The sequence below is a fragment of the Formica exsecta genome, unplaced genomic scaffold (genome assembly GCF_003651465.1).
Source record: "Formica exsecta isolate Colony F162 unplaced genomic scaffold, ASM365146v1 scaffold500, whole genome shotgun sequence".
Taxonomy (NCBI): Eukaryota; Metazoa; Arthropoda; class Insecta; order Hymenoptera; family Formicidae; genus Formica; species Formica exsecta.
In genome coordinates this window covers 602,438-618,077 of record NW_021852243.1, presented here as the reverse complement: position 1 = coordinate 618,077, position 15,640 = coordinate 602,438, and the positions used below count along the sequence as shown (strand labels likewise).

Sequence of the window (15,640 nt, the reverse complement as noted above, 5' to 3'; positions counted from 1 at the left end):
CGTCGTGTCGCCGTAAGTGCTCTCTCGTCGTGCTATCCGAGATTGCACAGTATTGCTCGCAATTTGCTATACTCGGTTTCCACATTCCACTGACGTCATTTATATATGCGCGTCTCTTCCCCGCGAGAAGAGTCGCGGGGAAGATGCGTCTTTGCTCACTCGCTCGCTCGCGGCGAAGTTAACCCTTGCCCTGTGCAGGAGAAGCGCGAAGATGGCGAAATTGCATCGAATATTACGTCGAACCGTCACGCGATAATTCTCTATACGAGTTTTTTTTTTTTTTTTTTTTTATAAGTCACGTAGAAGTTTGATTGGATGAATACCGTCCAGTTTGCAAGAGCGAGATTTATTAGCTCTCGTCACGACTTTATATTTTTCTAATTTGCGTATAATATAATATAGTTGAGATATCTTTATATATTAACAAATAAATAATTGCGAAAATAGTGAACAAATTATTTTTCGCGAAATATTTCAGGTGTCTAAAGAGAAAGCAATTTTGTTTCCTGAAGCCAATTCGAATGCAAGAATTTCTTTATTTTTGTTCGATTTATGCGATTTATATTATCTTTGCTGCTCCCTTGACAGTTTCACAATATCGTACATGACGAAAAATACATATAGTAGAAAAGAGCAAGGAAGATATTCTCTTCCAGAATCTTATTACGGCATTCTTCTCGGAAGTGCCTTCCGCATGATCGCATGAATGAATGAGTAATGCATCGTCATGAATTAAACATGTAGGCGCGTGCGCACCGACGTTATGCCCTCAAGTATACAGATATTTAAGGACGTACAACGTTTGATACGATCACTCTAAATTAGTGTTTCGAGAAAAGCATGAAAGAAGAGAACGCGACGGAGATTGGAGATATTTTATTACATCATCAAGCTTTTTTATTTTTGTTGACGAGATCATCTTTATTATCGGTTTATTATTTTTTTTATTATTATATACAATGCGTATAAAAATTAATTTGGAATTACATCAAGAAGCGAGAGTATTCTAATATTACATTATCAAGCTTTTTTTTTTGCTTTTTGCTGACTGGACTATCTCTATAATCGGTTGATTATTTTTTTATTGTTATATGCGTATATAAATTAATTGGAAATTACGCGAAGAAGCGAGAATGTTTTAACGTTTAGATAAGTAATCATGTTGCTGAGAATTATTATATGATCGAGAATATTTTGTTCATAAAAGCTTAAAGAATAGCCGCATATCGTGGCTGTCAATACAAGCGAGAATGGGGATCGACGTTTAAAATTTAACAGTAATTATCTTAACATCTTAATTCGAGGTTTAATTAAAAATAATATAGAACGTGTCGACGTATTAACGACGTATATGAGCGACGATAACTGGAAAGAGGTTAATAGCCGACGCGGTCATTAACTACTACTACTTATATTCTCGAAGCTGGGAGTTGGTCGAACTGTAGGCTGGTCGTAGATTTCGAAGACTTGACGCCTTTCTCTCTAGCCGGGGTTATATTCCGGATATATTTAGTGCAGGGCCAGGTCCCCTCGTCTCCGGATTTTATTGCTCCGGGGAGAGACCGATGAAAAACTAGTCGGCGCCGCGCGTGGATTACAGAAAACATCTTCTCGTGCAACCGTTGTGCCATTTATGATATAAGCGCTATAAGCGTCGCGTGTTCTCGCGAGGCGGATACACGATGTTGCGTGATTCGTCATGCGTTTCCCTATATAAAAATTGGATGAGAGTTCGCTGGAAAAACGATTCGCGCAGGATTCAATTATATTTCTGTCCCTTGAGAAATCTGTGTTCTTCGTTCGTATATCCGCGACATTTCGCGATCACACAACCGTCGCGATTTTAAGTGACACGTGGAGATGACGTTTTTATCTTCTTAGATATGCGACGTGAGAGAACGTGTAAAATTGAAAATATCACGAAGATTGCCAAGTAAAACGGAGTATATATCGATTGCGAGAGAAGCGAATATCGTACCCTGATCGCACAAGTGACTGGTAACCAGCGAGTAAATTGCGGGATAACACGAGAGATGCGAGAATGGAGTCTTAACGAGTCGTGAAGCACCTTCCACGCCGTCGCGGTTGGTTCCGTCGCTCTTCGTCGTGATTGCTGCTGCTGCGTCTGCCAAGGTCACGTACGCGGTAGTGTGGTAGAGATTAATTATCCGCGGTGTAAACTGTACGATGTAATACTAGCGTGGAATAAATTAGTCTCGCGTTCGCTCGCTGGCCTCGATCGCAGACTAGCGGAATGCGAGAGAGACGTAGAGAGCACTATCTTCGAAAGAAGATGAATTATCCTCGTATTAATCTCGCGCGCTTGTCAAATGAGTGTAGGAGAGGTGCCGTGAAAGAATAGAATACCTTATCCTGCGTGTTGAGGTGATTAATTTTCAAATTGGGAGTTGCTTCGTTGTAAAACGAGATTTTCAAGCTGAGACGAACATGTTGCTTGTATTTACTCTTGTCGCCAAATAATTGCACTTCACTATCGAGGCTGTAATCTTGATTAAGGAAAAGAAATTGAAATAATTGTTATATTTTTCCGTTTACACGCGTCAATATATATTGAACTGTTTGACACAATCAATTCGTTATATTCTTCAGTTCAAACGCTTTTCTTCGGCCGTTATAGGATGCATGATTGGTGGATCATCATCTGCCAATATACAAACAGTAATATTATATTGCGCGCATTCTAAAATCATGGAAGAATAATTTAAAATTATAATTAATTAATTTTATTGACACTTTGACATTTCAGATTGAAAAATCGACAAAAAAATTAAATTCAACAAAGAACTCGTCATTGAAGTTAAATTAGAATTTACATACATATGCGTCCGAAATTTGCCACCCTTAAGATCTTATTCAAGCAGTCAAAAAATCTCATCTCTAATGACGATCCTGGACGCTTCACACGAGTAAGCGAGAGCTGCATTGACTGCAACTATTCTTTTTAAGCGCCGCGAACCAACATGAACGAGCGCGCCACCACATTATTTACCTTGCCACTTTACTTCTCGCAGCTATATATATATATATATATATATATATATATCCGAATGAATTAAAAGCGAGAAAACTTCCTTAAATGAGTCGTTGGCTCTTCTGTCCGTGCGTCATTCAGCCCTGCTCTCGCGGTTAATAAAATGTCACGTACAGAAACACCGAACGAATTTCATTGTAGGCCTGTGCAAACTATAAAGTCCGAGACAGAGACGCTAGGAACGAACTAATTACTCAACGAGTTTTTGCGAACTACGACCGGAAGCGCGGTAATGAACTTCGCGCACGATTTCGCGTGTAACTCTAACACTATGCAGTCCAGCGCGTGCGATATGACTGGCTAAACTTGAAAGAGAAAGAAAAAACTTTATAAGGAAAGTACATCTTTTTTTTATCGTAGGAGAAGAGAATTTTGCACGAATCGCTCTCCCGCAGATTAATTAATAATATATATATATTTAAATGTCAAAAATATAGGAGTATTACGGAAGTAGAGTACGCATTTTTGATCGGCATTTTATTCCTCGATTAGAGAGCGTGATATATATTCATACGACACTTCCGCATTTGGAAACGTCGCGCGTCGCCGCGATAATTTAAGCGCGTATAATGTAACCTTCGAACAATACGAGGAACTAGCGGCCCATTATAAGTGAGAGGGTATTGTACCGGATGTCTCGAGCTCTCTCCGATGTCCTCAACGACCGACAGTTGCGCGCTCACGCACGCATCGCGGAAATGTATGTACGTACACGCTTTTCGCGTGCGACGCGTCATTATAGAACCGGCCGTGTATATGTGTGTGTCTCTTGTCGGCTCTTTTTACTGTGCTCCCGTAACACCATGTGTTCGCAACACGTTCGATCAAGCTCGTATCACAACGATATATGTATAAGCATCGGAGCTTGGGTTTCATTTCATTATATATAGAGTGTCCTGGAATTGATAGGAAGTCGACAGATAACGTTATTGGAAGGGCTGTGTAAATTTGGAATCAATCAGTTCTCTCAGTGAAAATATAAAGAAATAGAGATACTTATAAAATAAGATTAATATTTATAAAATAGATTTCCAGCTATAAATTATTTGATATAAAAGTCTTTTCACAAATTGAACTTCAAAATACAAAATTATCTGTATTCACAGCTTGCAAAAATAACTTTGACATTTCTGTTTCGAAAAGAATCGTGAATCGGAGTTTTATTAAAGAGAAAAAATTTGGAAAAGAAAAGCATATTGACAAGTCTAAAAAATGCGTCGATTTTTCTCATTTATTTCTTTATTATTTTTCTATGTCAAAAAAAAAATTACTTTATCGTAATAATGTTATTCTGCGATGATATCGCTGCGACGCGTATTGGACAAACACAAACAGCGAGAATTCTCCCTCTAGTTTCATTCGCGGAGAGCTGTGAACGCGCATACATTTATGCATTTAAATAACTTATTTCAGAAGTTACACGTGACGCGTGGGAGATATACTCGCAATCTGTATTCTCATCACGAATGTATATGTACACATTTTTCCGATTGAATTCGATAACCCCGCATGTTTAATTCAGATTCAACGTCGGTGGTTCCAGAAGCGAAATGAACTTTTAGCCATATCCACGAAAATCGAATCCACCGAAAAACTTTAATCTGGCTTTCAATCAGCTAAGCCTGTCGTCGCCGAACATCTCCCGCGAGTAGATCGACGGTACACGGATACTTATATAAAATACTGATATCAAATCTGTGCGTGGCTGAAATTAAATTTTAGAAAAATTTTATGAATTTATCGGCGAGATTCTCTGATGAGTATATACGAGATATGACTAAACGAAAAGATATGAATTTGTAATCGAAAAATAAATATCTTTATTGTTAGTAGTAACACTATAATTATATGTATCAAATTTTTTTTATAGCAATGAAATTATTTTGCTCGCGTGAAAACGATTGCTGCGATACGTTTTTGTTTGTTTTCACATACACTGTTGCCTCTATAAAATATATTTTGATATCAATTTCTCTTCTCTTCTTAGATAATCTTTGTACAAGCGTCGAAAGCTGCTTTTTTTTTCTATAATATCCGAGTTAAATTTTCCGAAATTGTTTCTCCCCTAAAAGCTTTGCAACTTTTCTTTATACATACCGGGCTTATGTAACGCGCGCTAATTCTACTAACGTTCCTTTTACGCCGATATTTCTCAACGGTTTACTCTTTGTACTCTATGAAATGAAAGCCACAGCATTACGAGGAGTGTTACAAAGGAAACGAGATGCGGAAAGAGAAGAAAAGAAAATGGGAGCGAACAGATAACCGAAAGAGAGAGAAAGAGAGAGATTGACTGCCGCACGCAAACAGAATCAATTTTTTACATTTTAATCTTCAAACTTATTTCTAAAACGTATCAAGTACTCTAGAACTTTTTTGGCGAAGAATCAAAAGAAGAGTAATCTATCTACTGTGTATATTGAAATTCTAAAAGTGTAGTAACTTCACAGAGATAAAGTCGCCTTTGACGATCAATGACGGAGGTTGACGAACATCTAATAACATCTCGCTCGTCGAACGTAATTGCCACTTCGTTTTCGCACTTTATACAGTTCTCGTACCTGACTGCAATTAACAGCGTGATTCTGTCGATATGGGACGAAAATTCAGTTGCCCGGGCAACGAGCAATACGAAAATGTCCGGAATTCTATCGTATTTGAATGTGACTGTATGTCGCGTTTCGTTCCAATCCAAATACTATGGACCGCTGCTGGCAGATTCCATTCGCTTCCTGCGTAATTACAATATTTTCGTGGAAATGTTTTAATAACGGATGACATTGATATTCGATATCGATTTTAATTAAATAAAACACCGTTATACTGTTTTTTTTTTCTTTTTCGCTGCGCGGTGACGTTTACATCAAACTCACGATAATATAATATGCATTGTTTGCTTTTTTTCTCCACTGGAGTCATGTTTAACCAACTAAATGTTTGAAACAAATATGTATTGCGTTACGATAATATTGTTTTAAAAATTTGGAGACGCGTATAATTATTCGATATAAATAATTGATAAAATTACAAATTGGCAAATCTTTTTCGATTAGCGTAAAATAGATTTCTCTGAAAAATTTATTCATTACAAATACGTTTTGATACTTGATACAAACGGTATCTCGCGATTAATGATTTGTACGAAATTAAATGGGCATGAAATACGATTTGTATTTTCACTAATTGAATCACATTCGTGCGTGTAATAAATAGCGCTAGAATCGTAGAGTGGCAAATCACATTTTTATTTAATGCCACGAGCTCGTCGTCAACACTAAATAGCGAATGAATATGTATTAGTATGCAAAATCTCGCCGTCACATAATAGCACGACTCATACACATAAAACGCCGTAGTCGCGAAAGCAACGTTGGATCGATATTGTTTTCCACATGATTAATTAAATTATAAACACATAAAAAGTTGAAAAGCATCTTATTATAAATTTAAATAATCGCGGGCTAGCAATCTTATTATAATTCTTATAATTATTATTAGAATTATTATCTTTTTATTGATTGCTGATAGTAATTTGCGTCAATTTTTAACAGTAAGAGTAAGCTTACATTTATTTCTATTTCGTTACGCTTATCTTCGTTTTTATATCGTACATGACAGACAAAGTTGACAGAGTGTATCGAACACTTCCTCTCTCGAAGGAATTTTTCCGTCTAGACATTTTGATAATGATATCTTTATACGAGTAGTTTGCATAGAGAAACATGAAAAGTCCCTAAGGTACCATGCGTACATAATTCTTGCAAGACGGAGGAAAATAAGGACGGATCCAGTGATTTAGCCCGTCGTTATGTTCCATCGGTGTGTCATAAGTGTTTGCAAGTATTTGGAGGATGTACAATTTCTTCCATGCTTTATAAAAATTCCAAGATACTTCAAAGGCGACTCCATTTTATATTAGCGTCTCTGACAAGCAAATTTGAAGTACATAATTCAGTTAAAATTAATTTCAAAATTAAATAGTAATATATTTGGATAAATTAATAAGCGAGTACTTACGGATTGATGTCAGTAATTGTCTTATATATTGTAGAATAATAATTCATCATTCAGTACAATTCTCTCGCGATAAATTGAATAAAGTTGTTTGGCCATTTATGCTAAAACTTTTTCTCCTCGCCTGATACACGACGGAATGCATTCATTTGCCGACATTCGATGAAAAAACAAATATAGCTGTTGTTTCTCCGTCATGCTTACGCGAATATACAGAAGACATGGATACAGAGAACGTGATTTATTTAATGTCTGTCTTATTTTGTATACTCTCTTCATCGCTGTATACACTTGAACTCCGCGTTATACGTTACGAGTGACAATGTAGAAAGTTTTACTTTTTATTCGCCTCTTTTTCTTCGACAGGACATTCTCCATCTAATTGCGTCTATCAATTTCGATCGCTGTATAATGTATTATAAATTAAAGCAGACTGTATACTATTCGGCTTTCATTTACTTCAATCTTGAACAAAAAAGTTCTCTTTATAAATTGCTAAAGTTATACTAAATGGCCATATCGGCTGCTGTATTAATTCAAGTCTGCTCAAGTCACCTTTTTGTCTTTTTTTCACTCGAATTATATTATTTTGACGAGGAAAATAGACTGAGGATATATATATATATATCAGTTATCTATGGATTTAGATATTTTGTCTAATTTATTATATTTAAATTAACATTATACGTTTATAAAAAATGTAAAACTGATATGAAAATATTAAGTATTATTATTTGTAAAAGGCAAATAATTAATCTCATTATTCGTAGACTGCTTTTACTACGCACGGTAATATTAAGAGAAATAATGAAATTTAATGAAGACTGACGAGAAGTAAAAATATAAAATCAATTAAGAAGATCAAGGCTAGATAATTAAAAGAAGTATATATGTTACAGAATTATTTATTAAAATAATTCGGAGATTTTCATCAAAAAATTCTTTTTTATATTTTTATTCATAATCTTCGGTTTATTAAGCGTATCAGTGTAAATAAAAAAATGAAACGCATTAGTTCTGTTGTGTCAACGGCGGAGAGATAATCCGAACTAAAGGAGACGAAAGGAAACGACGAAATACGCAACAGAATTGATGCTGGTGTAATGCTGGAGGTAAACGAGGCCCGAGGTGAACCCAACAGGCGCGGTGTACTCGCTCCTTAAGAGGAGCGCGTTCGCGAGCTCAAGTCGAGATTTATGCCACGCGCCGGATTTGCGCCTGACGTAGAATTAATCTTTAGCCTCTCGGCCCGCCGTTACTTCGTAAAGTGAGAAACCGCTCATTACTGTATCTGGCTTTGTAACTACGGTGTAACTATGCGGATATAATTCTCGGGGCTGTCCGAGATTGTTACGAGCTAATCGTACACTCGGTCATCCAAGTGGGATTGGTGGGTTCTCCCTGGGTCCAAGTTGAAATTATTCGGCGAGAATTAAAGCGTATGCGATAACGCATAATTGATCGGTTTATAAAATAACAAAATTGTCTCGGAGATATAATATAATAATATATAATATTCCATGTGCAAGAATATGTGTAAGAATTCAAATATGCTGTGCAATATATTTTTATTTTTCTATGAAATATATGATATTCCTATGCATAAAGATTTTTATTTGAGAGAAATACACGTTATAAAAAATTTAATCAATTTATTCATTCTGTCTGCGAATCATGGTAAGCGATATCTATGATAAAAGGCTATAAAATTTACAATAAGATAGGATATTACCTGCAAATCCCATCGGGGAAAGCTATACTCTTCTACAATTTATAGCGTATGCATTAAAAGCGGAGCGTTTCAAATTACGCGATGCAGCACGCATTAATCCGTGTCTCTAGATTCTTTTATACGCATTGTATATTTTATCTTATGAAATAAAATTAGGATGCGGACGAAAATGTATTAAATGGATTGTTCTTCCTTTTTTTCAGGTCACGAACTTCTTGAAAATTAGTCTACCTCGCCGGACTTGTTGGTAAGTAATTTTTGAAATCCTTCGAGAGCTACGCGTTCAACCAGGATAAAACTTATCCAAAATGAATCCCAACGGTAATGTGGGAAATATTTTTTTTGTTTTATGCGACGCGTCGTGCGCTAATGCGGAAAACTTTGTTACGCCGTCGATGCCTCGTAAAAGAGTTTCAGCTTCTCGCGGGAAATTCGCAGTTCCGTCGTATTAAGCTTTTCCCGTTTGCGATAAAAAGTAATGACGGGAAAGCCTTATGGGAGGCTATTAAAGATATCTACACAATTACAGTTTTGAGGTTTAACTCGCGAAGAATAATATCGCATAAAGATATTTTATCGGGAAAATGTTTCTGACAAAATTGTGTCAGCAAGTCTGTGTATTTCATTAATTTCTTCCATTATAGTTTTCTGAGATTCGCCGATCTGTGAGATGCAGAATAAAGATAATATATCCGTATTAATCGGTTTTCCAATAAATCGCTTCCAACAGTTTAATTATTCTCTTCCCCACCTTTATCTTGTTTCGCGTCCTCGATTTGCTGCATCTTTATTTGAACCTAGTATAAATACGATATCCCTCCATTATCGTGATATTAAGGTATTACCTGTACGAGAAATAGCATAAATCAGGCATTTTTTTCTCGTTTGCTGCTCCTCGAAACTCGGATGAGAATCGAATTATTCTTTATCGTCACCATACGCATAATGTCGCGAGCATTGGATATATAGGTGTCGTCTATAGATTTTGGGAGACAACATCTTCTTGGCCAGGCTGGGCAAAAAGGATGAAAGGTGGATTTAGGACTTGGAATATTGGCAACGTCGTTCGTACCGAGGGAAGTGGACGGGGAGGGAGACGACGAAGGTACGACGCGCTCAGAATCGTATCCAAAATTCACGACACGTGCTTCGAACGTAGCTCCCTCAGGAGAAGTCCTTTACCTGAAGAGGTTACTGCCTATTTTTATGTGTACCTACATAGTTATCGAGAGGGAAAGGGATGTGAAAGCTTGAACCAAAGCTCCGAGGGACCGTCCCAGCTGTCGGGCGGTTCCGAGGGACCGACAATAAAATACTTCAAGCGCATAATTTTTATTTTCTTACATTATATCAACTATTCGCTATTTCCTAAAAATAACATATTTATTTTTAATTGCAATCTTTTAAGTACATTTGAATATTAATTCTCTTTCTTTTTTCTTTATGAAAATAAACGCAAAAGGAAGATTTTAATTTTATGATAATATATTACAAAAACCGTTTTGCTGCTATTAAAACACTTTAGAGAGGCATATAAAATAAAAACGTTTGATGATCGAAAAGTCACTTGCCAAATGTTAGCTCCGACTCTCGTGTTTCTTTTCTTTTTCTTTTTCTTTTTTTTCTTTTTGTATACGAGGAACATCGTTGCCGAGGCGAGTTCGTTGATAATCCTGTCGAATGCCAAGAGTGGCGCATCTTTCTCTCACGTTTGACCTTTTCTGGCTCAGTATGCGACGAAGGAGGATTACGGTGATTTTTTCATCGTTCACCGCCTTTATGTAACGCCCTGACATTCTCGGATGGCCGGACGACCTCTATAATGCAGAGCACACATAATGCGTGCCGTTTTTCCGCCACGGAATCGCTTCTTCGTAACGCGGTAATCAACGAGTGTGAGATGCGATATCAAAGCGAATGGGAACAGCGGAAAATGCCTGATTTAGTTACCATAGAGTTAAGGGTAGGCGGTTATACAAAATTGGACATGTAAATGAATATGTACTTAAGCATCTTTATCTCTTTCAAAGATGCAAAAGTATTGCTACAGATAGACGTATATATAAGTCTAGTACCTTTTTATATTATCAACTCTTTTTAACAACTTTATCCTTAACGATATTTCCGATTCTATTATTTCAATTTTGTTATGTTTCTAATAGAAAAATTATGTAATTTATCGCGCGATTATTGTAAATATTAAAGAGATTACCGTATCGTGACGGGTGAAAAAAAAGAGGAGGGGGAAGGGAACTCGTTTGAGAGCGAGATGTTGCCGAAAATCCTCGTTAATTAAGGCTTCTTAATAGACGAGACGGGACACAGACGACGCGTATGTAATTGTGCATTCCCCTGTTGGCAACCTCGTCGCGGGGGCTTTGTCTCGAGAAACCAGACTGGATCTTAGGACTTAGGTTTGCCTGCACGCCTACGGACAATGGTAGCCTACTACAATACAACCCTGCTTATAGTATTTCCAAGACGCGAATCCCGCCTCTCGATAACATCTACCTCTTCCATTCCTCGCTCGTCTACACTCCTTTCTCTATTACCCCTTTTCTCTCCCTCTTTCTTTTCCGTCTGCTCTTTTCTTTCTTTCTCTTTTTTTTTATTGCTCCAAGTATTATATTAACGGAGAAATAATGCATCAATAAATTGTGTTGGAATCGATTTATTGGAAAAGCAATTAATACGGATATATTTTTAATTTATTCTGTATCTCACAGATTGCTGAATCTCAGAGAAATGTAACTGAAAGAAATTAACGGAATATATTAGAGACGACGATTTTTTTGGAAACAATTTCCCGTTAAGATGACTTTATTTATTAATTCTGGAAATATTCGGAGAGTATATGCGAGAAAATATCCCTCCGAGAATTTTTTCTCTCGAAAACACTTGAGAGAGAGAGAGAGAGAGAGAGGTAATTTATCAATGATATTTTTATCTACGCTCCACTAGTATACTACATATGTTTCTTTTTATTTCTAACGACGCACGCAAACGAACATTGAATATGAAATAGCTGCTGCCAGGAGGTAGACTCGCGATAGAGATACGTAGAATCGGTATATCAATTTAATGAAAATCAGTTTTGCTGGAGGGACAGAGGACTTTCCTCGCGAGTGTATGATTGATGATGTGCTGCTTGAGCGAACTCATTGTGAAAGTAGATTAGCATTGCTGTCGACGAAATGTATTACGACGGTATGTCGCCGGAATAATAAATGTAATTTAATATGGCGCAAAACTACTATGACTCTCACGTGGGTTGTTATGTTGTGTGGTCGTGGTACATTACGCACGAATGTACACGCCATATTTTTAGAAAAAGAAGCTAAATAAGTCAGATGCACACGCGAAGAAATATTGCAATGATATATATGAAATTAAAAATAATGAATAGTAATATAAATGTAAATATAAAAAATTTCTTTTTCTGTGTAAATTGTATTTATATTGAGTGTAAAACACAAAAAAGAGATTTATAATTATTGTTCAAGATATTTCTTATAAAAATTGCTTTAATTGTTCGCACCAAAGTGTCATACATCTAAAAATACAGAATCAAGGACAAGAATGGATATATGTGTAATTCGGTAAATTCGTGTGCGATAAAGATCGGACAATTGTCGAGAATTGAAATTGTTGATTATCTTTCGGTGTTGTAAGTCATGACAATGGTATTTCAGAGGAGTTTGCATTATTCGCAGATGCGATCTCGGCTCTTAGTCTCCCGGTTATCAGACGGTGATATCGCCCTACATGGGAACGTACACTATCGTAATGGAAGTAGTAAAAAACAGAGTAGAGACTTCTCGTAAAGTTTTTTTTTTTTTCTTTTTGCTCGTGAATTTGTTCCGCACTATTACATTACATCTTCCAGCAAATTAAGGCGAGTTACAAAAAAGTTACCGTGCATTTAAATGTGATCAAGTTGGTTCTTTTTTTTTATGTGTGAGAGAATATATTTTCCGTATAATCCGTTTTAATAATAATTCTTTTTTTTTTAAGTATAATACAATGTGTTTACATTGCGGATATATATTTTATTTTTGAAAGTAACGCACTAATATCTCTCACGCCAAGATCCTCCTCCCACGACGGCTCGATCTTTATCGTACATTCTCGTCGTCGACACTTAGGTCGGGCTAGGTGGAAACGCACCCTCAAGATTGCTCTTATCAGCATCTATTCCGTCGTATGTCGTAGCAACGCCCATTTTCCATCCCTTGCCTTATCTCGCTGGCTCGCGTGAAAACCCTCTTTAGTCCGACACGTTTCTCTCCCTTTTGCGTAACTGGAAACAATACCTTCTAAAAAGGTAACAAACTTTTTAGTAGTTGCAGGAAAGCCTCGAATGACGGGAGAAAACGAGCGAGCTGTTCCTATATACTTTTTATTATACTTTATACATAAAGTATATATTCGTCTAACTGGAAGCTTTATGTATACTTACTTTTAGGCTCGTGCTATTTCGTCAAATCATGACATATGAATATACACGTAATGTCACATGTGAATGTTGCACAAAGAGAGAAAAGTAGCGATTTTACTGTTGCATACGTTTCTTTGAGGGATCATATCGTGAGACACTGTGATATTTTAAATTCATCTCATGTGTATAATATGCGAAATATGACCTTGTTTATATCCTCGTTATGGAGATTATCTAGAGCGTAATCCTGAATATATTAAAATATCTTTATTTCGAACAAACAACAAATTTTCAATTGGAAGTAAACATATATAACAAATATTGTTATTTAATATTAATATTTTAGTCCGAGGATTTATTTACGAGCGTAACGAGTGGAGTTTTGTCGAACAAATTAACGAAAGTGTCGTTAAAGAGAATACGGTAGCGGCGTCGGAGTAAACCGCAGAAGGGTAGATCGCGAATTGGTCGTTAATAATCAAGAAGTTTTTTAGCAGAACCGGCTGAAATCAACGCTCTCGATAACATCGCGCTTTACAATCTTGATGGTAGCCAACGACGACGGTAGTCTTCCTTTCCCGCGCTGCCAGCCACGTCAGACGAGTTCATTACGGTTGCAATGCGGCTAACAGGATTTCGCTGGTTGTCGTAACGAGCTCTCCCGAGTTGTAATTCAAAAGTTGATTCGAGTAGCTGCAATTTATTGCTCCGCGCGCCCGGCTAAGACTTTTCCTCGCAGAAAGGAGAGAAGGAGGAGGAGAAAGATGGACGGGTAGGACGCGCGGCGACAGGACGAAGAAAGTCATTCGTCCCGATAAAGTCGCGAAGGAAATTGCATTAAACATCATAGGCACGTGCGGAGGGCGACGAGAAAGGAGTTTCGATTGTCGACATCGACGACCGAAACTCCTCTCGCCGCAAATTGAAGCGCCCAGGTTGTTAATGCAAGCGGACACTCGCGAACGATATCGCCGACGAGCCTCTCGTGGACTCTCAAATTACGGGGAATTACGGGTGAAACTTTAATGAAATTCTACTCCGAATAAAGAGTTTGCATTTTTGTGTGTACGGAATTCTCAGTCGGTTGATAAAAAAAAATTTCGTAGAATACATAAGCATCATCGATAAGATTGTTAGTTATTCAGCTGTGCGGTGAGTGGCGAGGGAAATGGTAGGAGATGAAGAGAAAAGGGACACAGGGATTCGATCGATAACGGATTACGAATTGCGAATTGCGTTCGACGGGATTGGAAGTTACGATCGTACGGCACAATCCTTTTCGAACTTAGCAATCCGCTTAACTTGGCAAGATTCGACTGCGAAACTTTATCGGATCCTACGCAGGCCGCACCGCAGCCGTAGATAGGAAATCGCGGCCGTATATAATCTATTCGAATTGCAACACGGCCGAGTCTCGTTTTCGTACTTGAAGTATTGATATATTCATCAAATGCAATTTTCACGACTTTTCACTATATACGCATGACTCTTTCTCTCGACTCGTGGTATCGATATTTTGCCGGCGTAGATGATTACGCGATTATGTAGAGATATTTAATTTTTTATCGAAAAATCTCTCCATGCTTAAAATGTCTTTTTATCCACACATCTGTGTAACATCGAAAATTAAAATCTGCGACGAATCTATGCTCCGGTTACAAACTCGGGTATAAATATTTATAAGAAATTTTGTGCTGCACACACATCGTTAGAATTTCATTAGCAGCATCGTATATATCGCATCGTGCGGTCGTTCTCCTCGCCGCCCCGTTACATCCGTTATTTCCGGTCCTAGGCGCGTTTCCCGTGTCTGTGGCTGCAGATAGCGCGTGCACGCCGTTCCATGTATATTTCCGGCATTCGTTCTCCGGTTTTCCGCTCGGAACGAGCTGGAACATCCAAGAGTTACAGATTTCTATCGCGCGTGTGTACGAGCTCGAACTTTGCTCGATACGTTATGCGAGAGACGACGTCCGCGTGCTTGGGATCTCGCGCCAAAGATCACAACGTGACCTGTCACTTTCGCGAATAACGCACGTGTCAGTAAATAAATTACTCGTAGCAATTAAAGTGGGGAGAGATATCGCAATTACCATTGTCATTTCTCCTTTTTAAAATTCTACGATAAAGTGTACAATATTGCATAATTAAAAATTTAATTTTATAATTAAAAATTTAATTTTAAGAAATGACAGATTTGAATACACAGATTCGAATTTTGGATATAGATTAGGCGAGATTCACAGTAGAGCACAGGGCGATGATTCATAGCGCCTCCAGCTGCTCTGAGTGTGAGTTAGCTAACTTGAATTTACGGGGCGAAGAGGAAAGGAGGGCTCCCGGGCAAATCAAATAAGACATCCAAAATAGCCGTGCCCGTGCCGAACGCGATAACTCGATCCGA

At 37.5% G+C, this 15,640-nt stretch overlaps 1 protein-coding gene across 4 annotated transcripts in view; it reads left to right on the top strand.

The window, feature by feature from the left end:
• LOC115241598 (ankyrin repeat domain-containing protein 50) overlaps nt 1-15,640 on the top strand; it is a 91,994-nt gene that overhangs the window by 56,400 nt on the left and 19,954 nt on the right. For all 4 annotated transcript variants that reach the window (XM_029817425.1, XM_029817426.1, XM_029817427.1 and 1 more), the window contains exon 2: nt 9,002-9,045. The gene's annotated coding sequence lies outside the window, so the exon portion shown is untranslated. The remainder of the gene's footprint in view (nt 1-9,001; nt 9,046-15,640) is intronic.